This window comes from Anneissia japonica, unplaced genomic scaffold, assembly GCF_011630105.1.
Source record: "Anneissia japonica isolate Jap-2015-1 unplaced genomic scaffold, ASM1163010v1 scaffold287891_len339112_cov183, whole genome shotgun sequence".
NCBI classification, from domain to species: Eukaryota; Metazoa; Echinodermata; class Crinoidea; order Comatulida; family Comatulidae; genus Anneissia; species Anneissia japonica.
The window spans coordinates 312,585-327,526 of record NW_022749182.1 but is presented as its reverse complement, the minus strand read 5'-3'; the positions used below and the strand labels follow the sequence as shown (position 1 = coordinate 327,526).

At 36.2% G+C, this 14,942-nt stretch overlaps 1 protein-coding gene across 1 annotated transcript in view; it reads left to right on the top strand.

The window, feature by feature from the left end:
• The first annotated feature begins 160 nt into the window (after positions 1 to 160).
• The window catches only part of LOC117121011, a 19,468-nt gene continuing 4,686 nt past the window's right edge, over positions 161 to 14,942 (top strand). Inside the window, exons 1-3 of the mRNA XM_033266105.1 lie at positions 161 to 415; positions 3,424 to 3,656; positions 12,849 to 12,909. The gene's annotated coding sequence lies outside the window, so the exon portion shown is untranslated. The remainder of the gene's footprint in view (positions 416 to 3,423; positions 3,657 to 12,848; positions 12,910 to 14,942) is intronic.

Genomic DNA, 14,942 nt, shown 5'->3' with positions numbered 1-14,942 from the left:
GTGTATCATTCTAAATTTTATTTGACGAAATTCTATTTTGTGAATAAAGGAAACTGACGAAATGTGAATAAAAATACAGTAAAAAATGCGTTTTGTTTTGCGTTTTGTTTTGTATATACATATAATACCTAATATAAATACGTAAATATAATACTGTGCGACATGACAGCAATTATTTAGTTTAGCAAAGGCTTAAAGTTAGGCATACGCCGCCACAGCATGCGGTGTGGAGAAATGCCCAACTGGCGCTCCATATAAATCGCGCGCGGCCGAAGGTGTCGGCGGCCGAAGAAGTCATATCCCGAAGTGCGGCGCGACTTCTACACCGCAGCGTGAAAAAGGCGTATACTGGATATATTGTAGTTTTATGGCACAAAACATCAGCAATAAATGGCATGTTTTAGAAGTCGATCAGGTAAAAATAAAGATACACCTATGCACAAGCCATGATATAACCTCGGCCTAACCATTAGGCTACACAGGCTTAGGCACAGCCCTAGGCTCTGGCCTAGGGCCCAGGGGCTCTAGCCTAGCCTTAGTTTTTAGGGCGCGGCCTACCCTAGCCTATGATGATGTCGATCACAGATAGGCCTAGACCTAAGGGCCTAGGCTCATGTGTAGTTAGCATACCTAGAGCCTATCCTCTATCTCTCGAATCCGGGTCGATTTAGATAGTGCATTAATTTAGATAGATAGGGTCAAGCCAGCTCTACCAACCAAATCAGTACTTGAATTTACGTAAACACGATAAGCCTTACATGCCTTGATTCAAGTCAAGACAAACACTTCTCTCATGCTCAACTAACTAGGCTAGGCCTGCTGTATATTGCTGTACTTTAACTTACAACAAGAGGGTACCTAGACCAAAGCCACAGGGGAACATCCATCTAGTGTAGGGGAGAGGGACATCACTGAGAAGGGCTCCTGCCCCGCTTTGCCACAATTTTTTTTTTTAATTTCAATGCAATAAGGCCCCATGAAAAAATTATTAGTTTTTCACCCTATTAAAGAATAAAATAATAAATAATAATAAAAACTGATGAGGGAGGGAAGTTTTTTTTTTTTTTTTTTGCTAACCCCAGCAGCATTTTACCGATGTTCACAAGTAAATCAATGGTTAGAACTGTATGGTTGGACACATATATATAAATTCATAAGAGTGGAATCAAATTTATATTTAAAAAAGATGTTTTTGTTGTACCAGTAAACATATTTGCAAGAAAGCATGACCTTTTCAGGTGAAAAATGATGGAAAAAGTTCACTGTTTGAAATAAAAATATATGTTGATTGGAAAAAAAAATCAGATTTTCCCCAAAAGTGATGAGGGAGCGGGTGATAAACTAATAATTTTTTTTATGGGGCCTAATATGTGCTATTCGCATATTCAATTATTCTGAAACTGTTGTGGGGGCCCCCCACCAGGTTGAAACATATCAAATTTTATCGTATGTCTACACAAGAGTTATAGTGAGTGGATAGTTATAACACTTTAGACCCTATAAAAAATATTATTAGTTTATCACCCTATCTGGGCAGGAAAAGTGATGAGGGAGGGAGGCTTTTTTTTTTTTTTTTTTATTTTGCTAAAGCCAAATATAACTCTTTGTTTGTTTGCTGGTGCATTGATATTCAAAGTAAAACATGATTTAGATAATGCAAACAATATCTACTAACTATTTAATAAAATAAATGAAAAAAATAAATAAATAAAATTAAAAAAAAAAAAAATTCAAAAAAAAATTTTTTTTTTCCAAATTATTTGTTTTTTCTAGTACCATAGAAGGCATGCGCGCGAGGGTGATAAACTAATAATTTTTTTTATCGGGCCTTACACTAATATAAAAAGTTAAAGATTAAAATTATTTTTATTGATCTCATGATGATGTTTCAAAACAAAGACGACAAAACATAAATTACATCATTAGGCGTGGGCTGCCTGAGCTAGGCCTGCTTTGAATTGGGTAGGCAGTATGCCATCCCAACTATCGACAAATAAAAGACAAAATATGTTTAACATTCAATTTTTTCATCTTCACTTTGGTAGAGCATTCCGAAAAAGCGAAATAAAACTCTCAGAGTTTTTCTTTCTCACCTAACCTAAGCCTACCTATTAACATTTTGGAGATTTTCGGCAGCATTTATAACCCAAGCCTCCAAGTGTAGTATGCGGGTACGAACGTTGTTCGTGGTTCTTCTTGCTAGAATGTGTGAATTGCAGTGGCTAAAGATAAGGCTGCCGTATTAGCTGTAATTTCAGAATCATGTACAGTATCTCACCGGCGTATCGTATCTCACCGGCGTTCACCGTAAGTCGTTCAGCCGTATCTTTTGACACAACGGACGAAATACCGCAGTATTTTGCAAATTTTGCAAAAAAAGACATGAAAATTTATGTGAAGTTTACAACGAAGGGTAATATAAAATTCTTTTCGGTCATCTTATGGCCAATAGCAATGACGTACGTGAGCATCAAACATAGGGATCTTTGCACATGTTTGTGCCGCTATAGAGTGAAAATATGTTAAAATCAGGCCTATTTTTATTCAGTTATAGCTCCTTAGGATGAATGGTTACCCCCAATTTTTATTACATCTGAAAGCACATGAGTTGTAAATATTTTATAGATCAAAATGGCTGATCAGACATTGTGACGTCATCATATTGCCATCTGAATTCAAAGAAACTGAATTTTATCTATGACGTCATTTTTAAAAATACGCATTTGAGCATATCTCGCTTATCCTTGATCGATCGTCTCCCAAATTTGATCATGTTATAGCCGAGACAATTCTCTTTCATATATGTGACTTCTGTTTACATTTTGATAACGTCATCATGGTCAATATAAATGTTTTTTCTGACCCCCCTCATCTTTCTTTCCTCAAAACATTGATGACCCCATATTGTCATAACCATTCATCATTTCTGAATCATATTCAGTGAGTATAAACTTTAGGTCAAGGTTGAATGTCATGTACCTTAATTTTCTGTTCATGCATTTTAGCGTGCGCGTATGCATGCATCAAAATTTATATGCTTAAAATTATGCCTGTTTTTAATCAGTTATGACTTCTTGGGATGAAAGGGGACCCCCAATTTTTGTTACATATTCTGAAAGCACATAAGTTGTAGATATGATTTTATACTATTATAGATCATTATGGCTGTTTGGACATTGTGACATCATCATATTGCCATCTGAATTTTTTTAAACTGATTTTTTATTTATAACGTCATAATTTTTATATTCACTTGAACGTATCTATTGATTGTTGATCAATCGTCTCCCACCTTTGAGTATGTTATACAGTAGCTGAGACTGTTTGCTTTCACAATGTGTCATTCATTTTTCACTTTGATGATGTCATCATGGTCAAAATGAATGTTTTTCTGACTCCTCCCCCACCTCTTTCTTTCTTCAGTTTTTTTCAGAATCCCAAATAGAGAGCAGCAGACTTGATATTGTCTTGCACTGTAACTGTTTGAAAATCCTGGTTACGGTAGTTTTCCATAATTCATACTTTTAAGCGCCAAGAGATTTCTTTTGCCTGACCAGCGGATCAACTACTGTAACTCGTCCTCAGTGACGAGTTCAAATCTAGTGTTTTATTTGGATTACTTTTGACAATTATGAAGTTAAAAACAACTCAAAAAGGTAATTATAAAGATGCTTTGGTTGATATTATGAACCAACTAGGCCTAGTAGAATTGCCTCGAAAACAAGACAGTGGTCAAGATACAGATGTTATTGCAATCATTAACATGTGGCAAGTCAATTAACAGAAAGTTCTATCGGATGAGACCCTTGCCAATCCAGTCATTTGTCGGTGTTAGCTTGCGGGGTGAAGTGGTTGTTTTTTATCAGGTGACCCCGTTCATACAGTCGGAGTCAGCCTCATAACAAGCGCTTGTTCGATAACTACGATATCACCGGTGTAACTTGCACCGTCGGAACAAGGCTAAAGACACTTGTGGCCGAGTTGGCTGTAGCCGAACTTTTTGTGGCCGAGTTGATTTGTGGCCGAGTTGACTTGTGGCCGAGTTGACTTGTGGCCGAGTTGACATGTGGCCGAGTTGACTGTGGCCGAGTTGACTTGTGGCCGAGTTGACCTGCACCCTTCTCTCATGCTCAACTAACTAGGCTAGGCCTGCTGTATATTGCTGTACTTTAACTTACAACAAGAGGGTACCTAGACCAAAGCCACAGGGGAACATCCATCTAGTGTAGGGGAGAGGGACATCACTGAGAAGGGCTCCTGCCCCGCTTTGCCACAATTTTTTTTTTTTAATTTCAATGCAATAAGGGCCAAGGCCCCATGAAAAAATTATTAGTTTTTCACCCTATTAAAGAATAAAATAATAAATAATAATAAAAACTGATGAGGGAGGGAGGTTTTTTTTTTTTGGCTAACCCCAGCAGCATTTTACCGATGTTCACAAGTAAATCAATGGTTAGAACTGTATGGTTGGACACATATATATAAATTCATAAGAGTGGAATCAAATTTATATTTAAAAAAGATGTTTTTGTTGTACCAGTAAACATATTTGCAAGAAACCATGACCTTTTCAGGTGAAAAATGATGGAAAAAATTTCACTGTTTGAAATAAAAATATATGTTGATTGGAAAAAAAATCAGATTTTCCCCAAAAGTGATGAGGGAGCGGGTGATAAACTAATAATTTTTTTATGGGGCCTAATATGTGCTATTCGCATATTCAATTATTCTGAAACTGTTGTGGGGGCCCCCCACCAGGTTGAAACATATCAAATTTTATCGTATGTCTACACAAGAGTTAACACTTTAGGCCCTATAAAAAATATTATTAGTTTATCACCCTATCTGGGCAGGAAAAGTGATGAGGGAGGGAGGCTTTTTTTTTAAATTTTTTATTTTGCTAAAGCCAAATATAACTCTTGGTTTGTTTGCTGGTGCATTGATATTCAAAGTAAAACATGATTTAGATAATGCAAACAATATCTACTAACTATTTAATAAAATAAATGAAAAAAATAAATAAATAAAATTTAAAAAAAAAAAATTCAAAAAAAAATTTTTTTTTTTTTTTCCAAATTATTTGTTTTTTCTAGTACCATAGAAGGCATGCGCGCGAGGGTGATAAACTAATAATTTTTTTTATCGGGCCTTACACTAATATAAAAAATTAAAGATTAAAATTATTTTTATTGATCTCATGATGATGTTTCAAAACAAAGACGACAAAACATAAATTACATCATTAGACGTGGGCTGCCTGGGCTAGGCCTGCTTTGAATTGGGTAGGCAGTATGCCATCCCAACTATCGACAAATAAAAGACAAAATATGTTTAACATTCAATTTTTTCATCTTCACTTTGGTAGAGCATTCCGAAAAAGCGAAATAAAACTCTCAGAGTTTTTCTTTCTCACCTACCCTAAGCCTACCTATTAACATTTTGGAGATTTTCGGCAGCATTTATAACCCAAGCCTCCAAGTGTAGTATGCGGGTACGAACGTTGTTCGTGGTTCTTCTTGCTAGAATGTGTGAATTGCAGTGGCTAAAGATAAGGCTGCCGTATTAGCTGTAATTTCAGAATCATGTACAGTATCTCACCGGCGTATCGTATCTCACCGGCGTTCACCGTAAGTCGTTCAGCCGTATCTTTTGACACAACGGACGAAATACCGCAGTATTTTGCAAATTTTGCAAAAAAAGACATAAAAATTTATGTGAAGTTTACAACGAAGGGTAATATAAATTTGTCCTGTAATTTGTAATCCACTTCATGAGTGGATCACCTCTTGTTATTGTCAGGATCATCATCTTTTTTTTTTTTTTTTATTCTTTCTTTCTCCCCATTTCTTGTGCGCACGATATCTCAAAATTGCCTTGAACTACGTATATGTGCGCTTAACAAACATTTGGCTTGACATGGAATAGTCACAGTGAGCTGTTCAATGTGCACAGTCTTGCGTAACGTCATCTATGTGCAATTTTGTATTTTTACATTATCGATCATATCCTTAAACCAATTGTCATTTCTCAATCATATTCAGTAGGCATAAACTTCAGGTCAAGTTTGAATATCATGTACCAAAATATTTTGCGTGCGCGTCAAAATTTCAAAATCACTTTTTGACTAAATTACAGCACGTTTCAGGTAATTTTGAGCATTTCAAAATTTTGTTACGTTTTCCACTACGCGCTCTCATTTTTACACGTGCAGCACATACAGAAGCTGGAAATTACATTTTTTTACATATTTTGGGTTCTTGACATTGTTTTCACAAATTACCATTCTTTTCGGTCATCTTATGGCCAATAGCAATGACGTACGTGAGCATCAAACATAGGGATCTTTGCACATGTTTGTGCCGCTATAGAGTGAAAATATGTTAAAATCAGGCCTATTTTTATTCAGTTATAGCTCCTTAGGATGAATGGTTACCCCCAATTTTTATTACATCTGAAAGCACATGAGTTGTAAATATGATTTTATAGATCATAATGGCTGATCAGACATTGTGATGTCATCATATTGCCATCTGAATTCAAAGAAACTGAATTTTATCTATGACGTCATTTTTAAAAATACGCATTTGAGCGTATCTCGCTTATCCTTGATCGATCGTCTCCCAAATTTAATCATGTTATAGCCGAGACAATTCTCTTTCATATATGTGACTTCTTTTTACATTTTGATAACGTCATCATGGTCAAAATAAATGTTTTTTCTGACCCCCCTCATCTTTCTTTCCTCAAAACATTGATGACCCCATATTGTCATAACCATTCATCATTTCTGAATCATATTCAGTGAGTATAAACTTTAGGTCAAGGTTGAATGTCATGTACCTTAATTTTCTGTTCATGCATTTTAGCGTGCGCGTACGCATGCATCAAAATTTATATGCTTAAAATTATGCCTGTTTTTAATCAGTTATGGCTTCTTGGGATGAAAGGGGACCCCCAATTTTTGTTACATATTCTGAAAGCACATAAGTTGTAGATATGATTTTATACTATTATAGATCATTATGGCTGTTTGGACATTGTGACATCATCATATTGCCATCTGAATTTTTTTAAACTGATTTTTTATTTATAACGTCATAATTTTTATATTCACTTGAACGTATCTATTGATTGTTGATCAATCGTCTCCCACCTTTGAGTATGTTATACAGTAGCTGAGACTGTTTGCTTTCACAATGTGTCATTCATTTTTCACTTTGATGATGTCATCATGGTCAAAATGAATGTTTTTCTGACTCCTCCCCCACCTCTTTCTTTCTTCAGTTTTTTTCAGAATCCCAAAGAGAGAGCAGCAGACTTGATATTGTCTGGCACTGTAACTGTTTGAAAATCCTGGCTACGGTAGTTTTCCATAATTCATACTTTTAAGCGCCAAGAGATTTCTTTTGCCTGACAAGCGGATCAACTACTGTAACTCGTCCTCAGTGACGAGTTCAAATCTAGTGTTTTATTTGGATTACTTTTGACAATTATGAAGTTAAAAACAACTCAAAAAGGTAATTATAAAGATGCTTTGGTTGATATTATGAACCAACTAGGCCTAGTAGAATTGCCTCGAAAACAAGACCGTGGTCAAGATACAGATGTTATTGCAATCATTAACATGTGGCAAGTCAATTAACAGAAAGTTCTATCGGATGAGACCCTTGCCAATCCGGTCATTTGTCGGTGTTAGCTTGCGGGGTGAAGTGGTTGTTTTTTATCAGGTGACCCCGTTCATACAGTCGGAGTCAGCCTCATAACAAGCGCTTGTTCGATAACTACGATATCACCGGTGTAACTTGCACCGTCGGAACAAGGCTAAAGACACTCAAAACATTAACTACAAAGATGTCCTTCAGAAAAATAATAACATATGTCATAACAACCATAACATCCACAACAATTGCCTCATCAACTTCCCCATTCAACAATGTACATGATCACCACCTTTCCCGACTCATTCAACACCGTGGGGAGCACGGGTATGCTAGTATGTATAAATACTGGTAGTTAGTAGTACAGTAGTTGTTGATGATGTCATTGTTTCATGCGAAGGCGTCTCAGGTGCAGAGGAATCGAGGATAAACAGTTAAATGGGGATACTCTCATCGCCAAAGAGAATCCTGTATGGTGTTGTTTTGCCGTACATAGGTTGGCACCCTGTCACATGTGCACATAATTATTAATGCTGTTTCGGTCATACTAATTACCGTCAACAACCGTCGACAAGGCTTGTTTACGGTAATTAATATGTGTACATTAACACCGTCAACAACGCTTGTTAACGGCTGTTGACGGTAATTACTATGACCGCATTCGCGTTAATGAGTGTTGGTTTCTAGACAGAAAAACGGCAATGACCAAAACGGCAATAAACCAAAACGGCAATTGCAAAGTACCTTGAACTGCAAATAGATGTATATCGGATTGTATAGAAATAACACTCAAAAATAGAAATTCTCAAAAATAGAAGTAAAAAATAGGGCTCAAATAACAGAAAACATCAATTTTCCAATCAATTCTACACTGTGATTATTAAAATTAGTTGAATGTTGCCAGTACATGTTAAGAAAGTTAATTAGTTTTATGTATAGGCCTATATAAATATCCTCATTTTACGTACGCCGCACAGAACAAGTAATACTGTAGTGGGAGGACTGAGTAAGTATGTTTTTTGTTTTTTTCCAATTTCAAAATTGCCTAGTGTATTCTAGTACCTAATCTTTGCCTAAACCTGTTGTTCACACAGCTGCCAAGTTTTGCTAGGCCTATTGCCTGGAGTGGGAAATATATTCTCCCTTCCCACCCTGGAAAAATATGTAAGCGTAACTTCTGGAATTTTTAATTTAACAGAATTTTTTATCCTACTTTTGCGGAAAATATATTAAGCCTTGAAAAATCAAGAAAAAAAATTATTATTGCAATTATCATATTATGTGTTTGTGGCTATAACTATAATTTACATTTCATTTGCCTCATACATAGGCTAAGGCCTAGACCAGACCAGATATCCCCTAATAAGGACTAGGCCTAGGCTAGGCTTCTGTAAGCAAGAATCGTTTCCAATGCCTAGATAAGGCCTATCTAGGCTCTAAGCAAGGATCTCAGTTTGTGGTGAGTTTACATGTTGATTAACTGTGTAATAGGTCTGGAGGATGCAAGGAGATTATGATTCCAAAGGGTTTAATAATCAGAAATTTTGTTTTAGACTCTATGATTCAATTTTGTTTAGAGTATAGAATATTTACCACAGAAGTTTACACCTTTAAAAATGAAATTTTCTGCTCTTTTTTTGTCTTTTTTTACGATGAATTTCACTATAATTTTGTGAGATTTATATTCAGTGACCATTGTTTTCCTTGCAAATTTGTTTGACAGGTAAGGTAATAAATTTATGATTTATGTTTTTTTATTATTGGGGGTGTGTGGCGCAGCGTGTCAGGCATTGGATTTCTGATTGCAGGATCGGTAGTTCGAGACCGACGCTCGTCGCATGCTTGTGTTCTTCGGCACAATACTTTACCTACGTTTGCCTCTCTCCACCCAGGTGTATAAATGTGTACCTGTCAGGTTCAAACAAAACTACGCTGATTACTAGCTGCAATTTTTTGATCAGTCACCGGGGTAATAATGTGAAGTGCTTAGAGGCAATTTGCATGAAGCGCTAAATAATAACGACATATTTATTAATTAGGCCTCCTAAGCCTAGGCCTTGTGGTAACGTTTTATCCTAATATAATAAGGAATAAAAAAAAATAGTGTAGTCCTCCCCACTTTATTAAGGTATTGTTTTTTTTTCCATTTAAATAACATTTTATTAAAGAGTTTTTCCTTTGTGTCCACTTTATTAGTATGGAATAGCCCAACACACTAGCCTATACCATGAACCTAAACTGGCTAAAAGTTGGCACAAACCTGGATTTCTAGCATATCTTAATAGTCTGTCTCTTATACACATCTTTGTTGATCAATCGTCTCCCACCTTTGAGTATGTTATACAGTAGCTGAGACTGTTTGCTTTCACAATGTGTCATTCATTTTTCACTTTGATGATGTCATCATGGTCAAAATGAATGTTTTTCTGACTCCTCCCCCACCTCTTTCTTTCTTCAGTTTTTTTCAGAATCCCAAATAGAGAGCAGCAGACTTGATATTGTCTTGCACTGTAACTGTTTGAAAATCCTGGTTACGGTAGTTTTCCATAATTCATACTTTTAAGCGCCAAGAGATTTCTTTTGCCTGACAAGCGGATCAACTACTGTAACTCGTCCTCAGTGACGAGTTCAAATCTAGTGTTTTATTTGGATTACTTTTGACAATTATGAAGTTAAAAACAACTCAAAAAGGTAATTATAAAGATGCTTTGGTTGATATTATGAACCAACTAGGCCTAGTAGAATTGCCTCGAAAACAAGACCGTGGTCAAGATACAGATGTTATTGCAATCATTAACATGTGGCAAGTCAATTAACAGAAAGTTCTATCGGATGAGACCCTTGCCAATCCGGTCATTTGTCGGTGTTAGCTTGCGGGGTGAAGTGGTTGTTTTTTATCAGGTGACCCCGTTCATACAGTCGGAGTCAGCCTCATAACAAGCGCTTGTTCGATAACTACGATATCACCGGTGTAACTTGCACCGTCGGAACAAGGCTAAAGACACTCAAAACATTAACTACAAAGATGTCCTTCAGAAAAATAATAACATATGTCATAACAACCATAACATCCACAACAATTGCCTCATCAACTTCCCCATTCAACAATGTACATGATCACCACCTTTCCCGACTCATTCAACACCGTGGGGAGCACGGGTATGCTAGTATGTATAAATACTGGTAGTTAGTAGTACAGTAGTTGTTGATGATGTCATTGTTTCATGCGAAGGCGTCTCAGGTGCAGAGGAATCGAGGATAAACAGTTAAATGGGGATACTCTAATCGCCAAAGAGAATCCGGTATGGTGTTGTTTTGCCGCACATAGGTTGGCACCCTGTCACATGTGCACATAATTATTAATGCTGTTTCGGTCATACTAATTACCGTCAACAACTGTCAACAACCGTCGACAAGGCTTGTTTACGGTAATTAGTATGTGTACATTAACACCGTCAACAACGCTTGTTAACGGCTGTTGACGGTAATTACTATGACCGCATTCGCGTTAATGAGTGTTGGTTTCTAGTCAGAAAAACGGCAATGACCAAAACGGCAATAAACCAAAACGGCAATTGCAAAGTACCTTGAACTGCAAATAGATGTATATCGGATTGTATAGAAATAACACTCAAAAATAGAAATTCTCAAAAATAGAAGTAAAAAATAGGGCTCAAATAACAGAAAACATCAATTTTCCAATCAATTCTACACTGTGATTATTAAAATTAGTTGGATGTTGCCAGTACATGTTAAGAAAGTTAATTAGTTTTATGTATAGGCCTATATAAATATCCTCATTTTACGTACGCCGCAGAGAACAAGTAATACTGTAGTGGGAGGACTGAGTAAGTATGTTTTTTGTTTTTTTCCAATTTCAAAATTGCCTAGTGTATTCTAGTACCTAATCTTTGCCTAAACCTTTTGTTCACACAGCTGCCAAGTTTTGCTAGGCCTATTGCCTGGAGTGGGAAATATATTCTCCCTTCCCACCCTGGAAAAATATGTAAGCGTAACTTCTGGAATTTTTAATTTAACAGAATTTTTTATCCTACTTTTGCGGAAAATATATTAAGCCTTGAAAAATCAAGAAAAAAAATTATTATTGCAATTATCATATTATGTGTTTGTGGCTATAACTATAATTTACATTTCATTTGCCTCATACATAGGCTAAGGCCTAGACCAGACCAGATATCCCCTAATATATCCCCAACCGAGGACTAGGCCTAGGCTAGGCTTCTGTAAGCAAGAATCGTTGCCAAGGCCTAGATAAGGCCTAGCTAGGCTCTAAGCAAGGATCTCAGTTTGTGGTGAGTTTACATGTTGATTAACTGTGTAATAGGTCTGGAGAATGCGAGGAGATTATGATTCCAAAGGGTTTAATAATCAGAAATTTTGTTTTAGACTCTATGATTCAATTTTGTTTAGAGTATAGAATATTTACCACAGAAGTTTACACCTTTAAAAATGAAATTTTCTGCTCTTTTTTTGTCTTTTTTTTACAATGAATTTCACTATAATTTTGTGAGATTTATATTCAGTGACCATTGTTTTCCTTGCAAATTTGTTTGACAGGTAAGGTAATAAATTTATGATTTATGTTTTTTTATTATTGGGGTTGTGTGGCGCAGCGTGTCAGGCATTGGATTTCTGATTGCAGGATCGGTAGTTCGAGACCGACGCTCGTCGCATGCTTGTGTCCTTCGGCACAATACTTTACCTACGTTTGCCTCTCTCCACCCAGGTGTATAAATGTGTACCTGTCAGGTTCAAACAAAACTACGCTGATTACTAGCTGCAATTTTGTGATCAGTCACCGGGGTAATAATGTGAAGTGCTTAGAGGCAATTTGCATGAAGCGCTAAATAATAACGACATATTTATTAATTAGGCCTCCTAAGCCTAGGCCTTGTGGTAACGTTTTATCCTAATATAATAAGGAATAAAAAAAAATAGTGTAGTCCTCCCCACTTTATTAAGGTATTGTTTTTTTTTCCATTTAAATAACATTTTATTAAAGAGTTTTTCCTTTGTGTCCACTTTATTAGTATGGAATAGCCCAACACACTAGCCTATACCATGAACCTAAACTGGCTAAAAGTTGGCACAAACCTGGATTTCTAGCATATCTTAGTAGATTACAACAATTCATTGACATATATACTTTCTATCTGATCTTTTTTGCAGTACTAATATGCCAAGAACAAGAAGTAGGCATAAGCCCACTAGTAAAGAGAAGCAAGGAAAAGTAAGTACCATTTCTAAATAACAGTAATTGTAACTGTGATACATAACCGGGGGCCCAGGGCGCCCCCCTCCCCCACTTTTTGGCAAAAAAATATATAATGTCTGGAGATTTTTGTATGATTGGAAAGAATTGCAAGAAAAGAAAGAGGGAAGGAGGAGAAGGATGGGAAAGAGAATGTTTATCCAGTCCCTGACCGAGTTACATTTTCTCACAATTCAAATTGGCGGATCTGGGGGAGGGGTAATGGGTCCTGACCCCTCCCTTGGGCAACAGAAAAGAAAAAGAAAAAAGAATTCTAAACCTAACTTTTCAGGACGCGATTTTTTTTTTTTTTTATGTTACAATAAGAAAATAAGAATTTTGGAAAACGTAAAAGTCATTAAAACACACTTCAAATGTCGGGAAAGCTTATTTCCCGCCATATAGGAATCAAAATTTTTTGGGGGGGATTTATCGATTCATGGAAAAAAGAATACGCGTGCAACTACTCATTTATTTATGTATGCATACACAAAATAAGACATGAGAAAAATTTACCTGACCGTTTTCAAGAGGGGAAACATTAAATTGTGAAGAACTTAAAAAGTCATTTAAAAAAGACATTTCAGAAGTCAGGAAAGCTCATTTTCCGCATTCTAGAAATCAAAATTTTTCCAGGGCAACCCGGACCCCCTTTTTCTTTGGAATTCATTGATTCATCGAATCATTTTCAAGAGGGGAAAAACCTTGAATTTTGAAGAAATAAAAAGTAATTAAAAGTCACATCAGAAGTCGGGAAAGCTTATTTCCCGCCTTCTAAGAATCAAAATTTTCACTGGGGGAAAACCCCCTTTCTTTTTTAGGATTTATTGATTCATGGAAAAAAAATCGTATGCAACTACACTACTCAATTTGTTTATGTATGTATACACACATAAGGCCTATCTGCTGTAATAACAATGGGAAAAATTTACTTGACCATTTTCAAGAAGGGAAACCTTGAATTTTGAAGAACTTAAATTAAAGTCGCTAAAAGATACTTCACAAGTCGGGAAAGCTCATTTCCCACTATTTAAAAATCAACATTTTCCCTTGGAGAACCTGAACCTCCCTTTTCTCTTTGAGTTCAAATTTGATTCATCATAATAATTTTCAAAAGGGGAAAACCTTGAATTTTGAAGAACTTAAAAGTAATTAAAAACACCTCAGAAGTCGGGAAAACTCATTTCCCGCCTTCTAGTCATTAGACACCTAGCTCAAAAGTCGAGAATGGTCATTTCCCGGATCCCCTTTCGTTTTTGAAAAAAATGTTGACCCCAGATCTAAGTGATTCATATTCCCATTCATCTTATAAGTGGGCCCCCCCTCCCCACTTTGAAAAAACGTTACGCCGGCCCTGTGATAATGTAATCAGTTGTATTCTAGTTCATAAATTCTAAAGATTTTAAATATAGGAGACCAGATGATGGAAAGACCACCCATCTCAGCTCCACAATTTTAAGAATACGGCCTCTCCAGATGCCTTAAAGTAGCACTCTCATACTTTAAAATGGCCTTAAACATTTTAAAATATAGTTCAAATTTTCAGGTGTCCCAAGTTATGAATAGGCTTTCTCAGGAGATTTTTTATGAACCTAAAAAATTACTTACTCGCTCTTTCAAATGTACTTAGAAGTGTCCAATTCATTAAATAAGCATAAATGCTGTCTCTTATACACATCTAGATGTGTATAAGAGACAGGATTTATATTCAGTGACCATTGTTTTCCTTTCAAATTTGTTTGACAGGTAAGGTAATAAATTTATGATTTATGTTTTTTTATTATTGGGGTTGTGTGGCGCAGCGTGTCAGGCATTGGATTTCTGATTGCAGGATCGGTAGTTCGAGACCGACGCTCGTCGCATGCTTGTGTTCTTCGGCACAATACTTTACCTACGTTTGCCTCTCTCCACCCAGGTGTATAAATGTGTACCTGTCAGGTTCAAACAAAACTACACTGATTACTAGCTGCAATTTTTTGATCAGTCACCGGGGTAATAATGTGAAGTGCTTA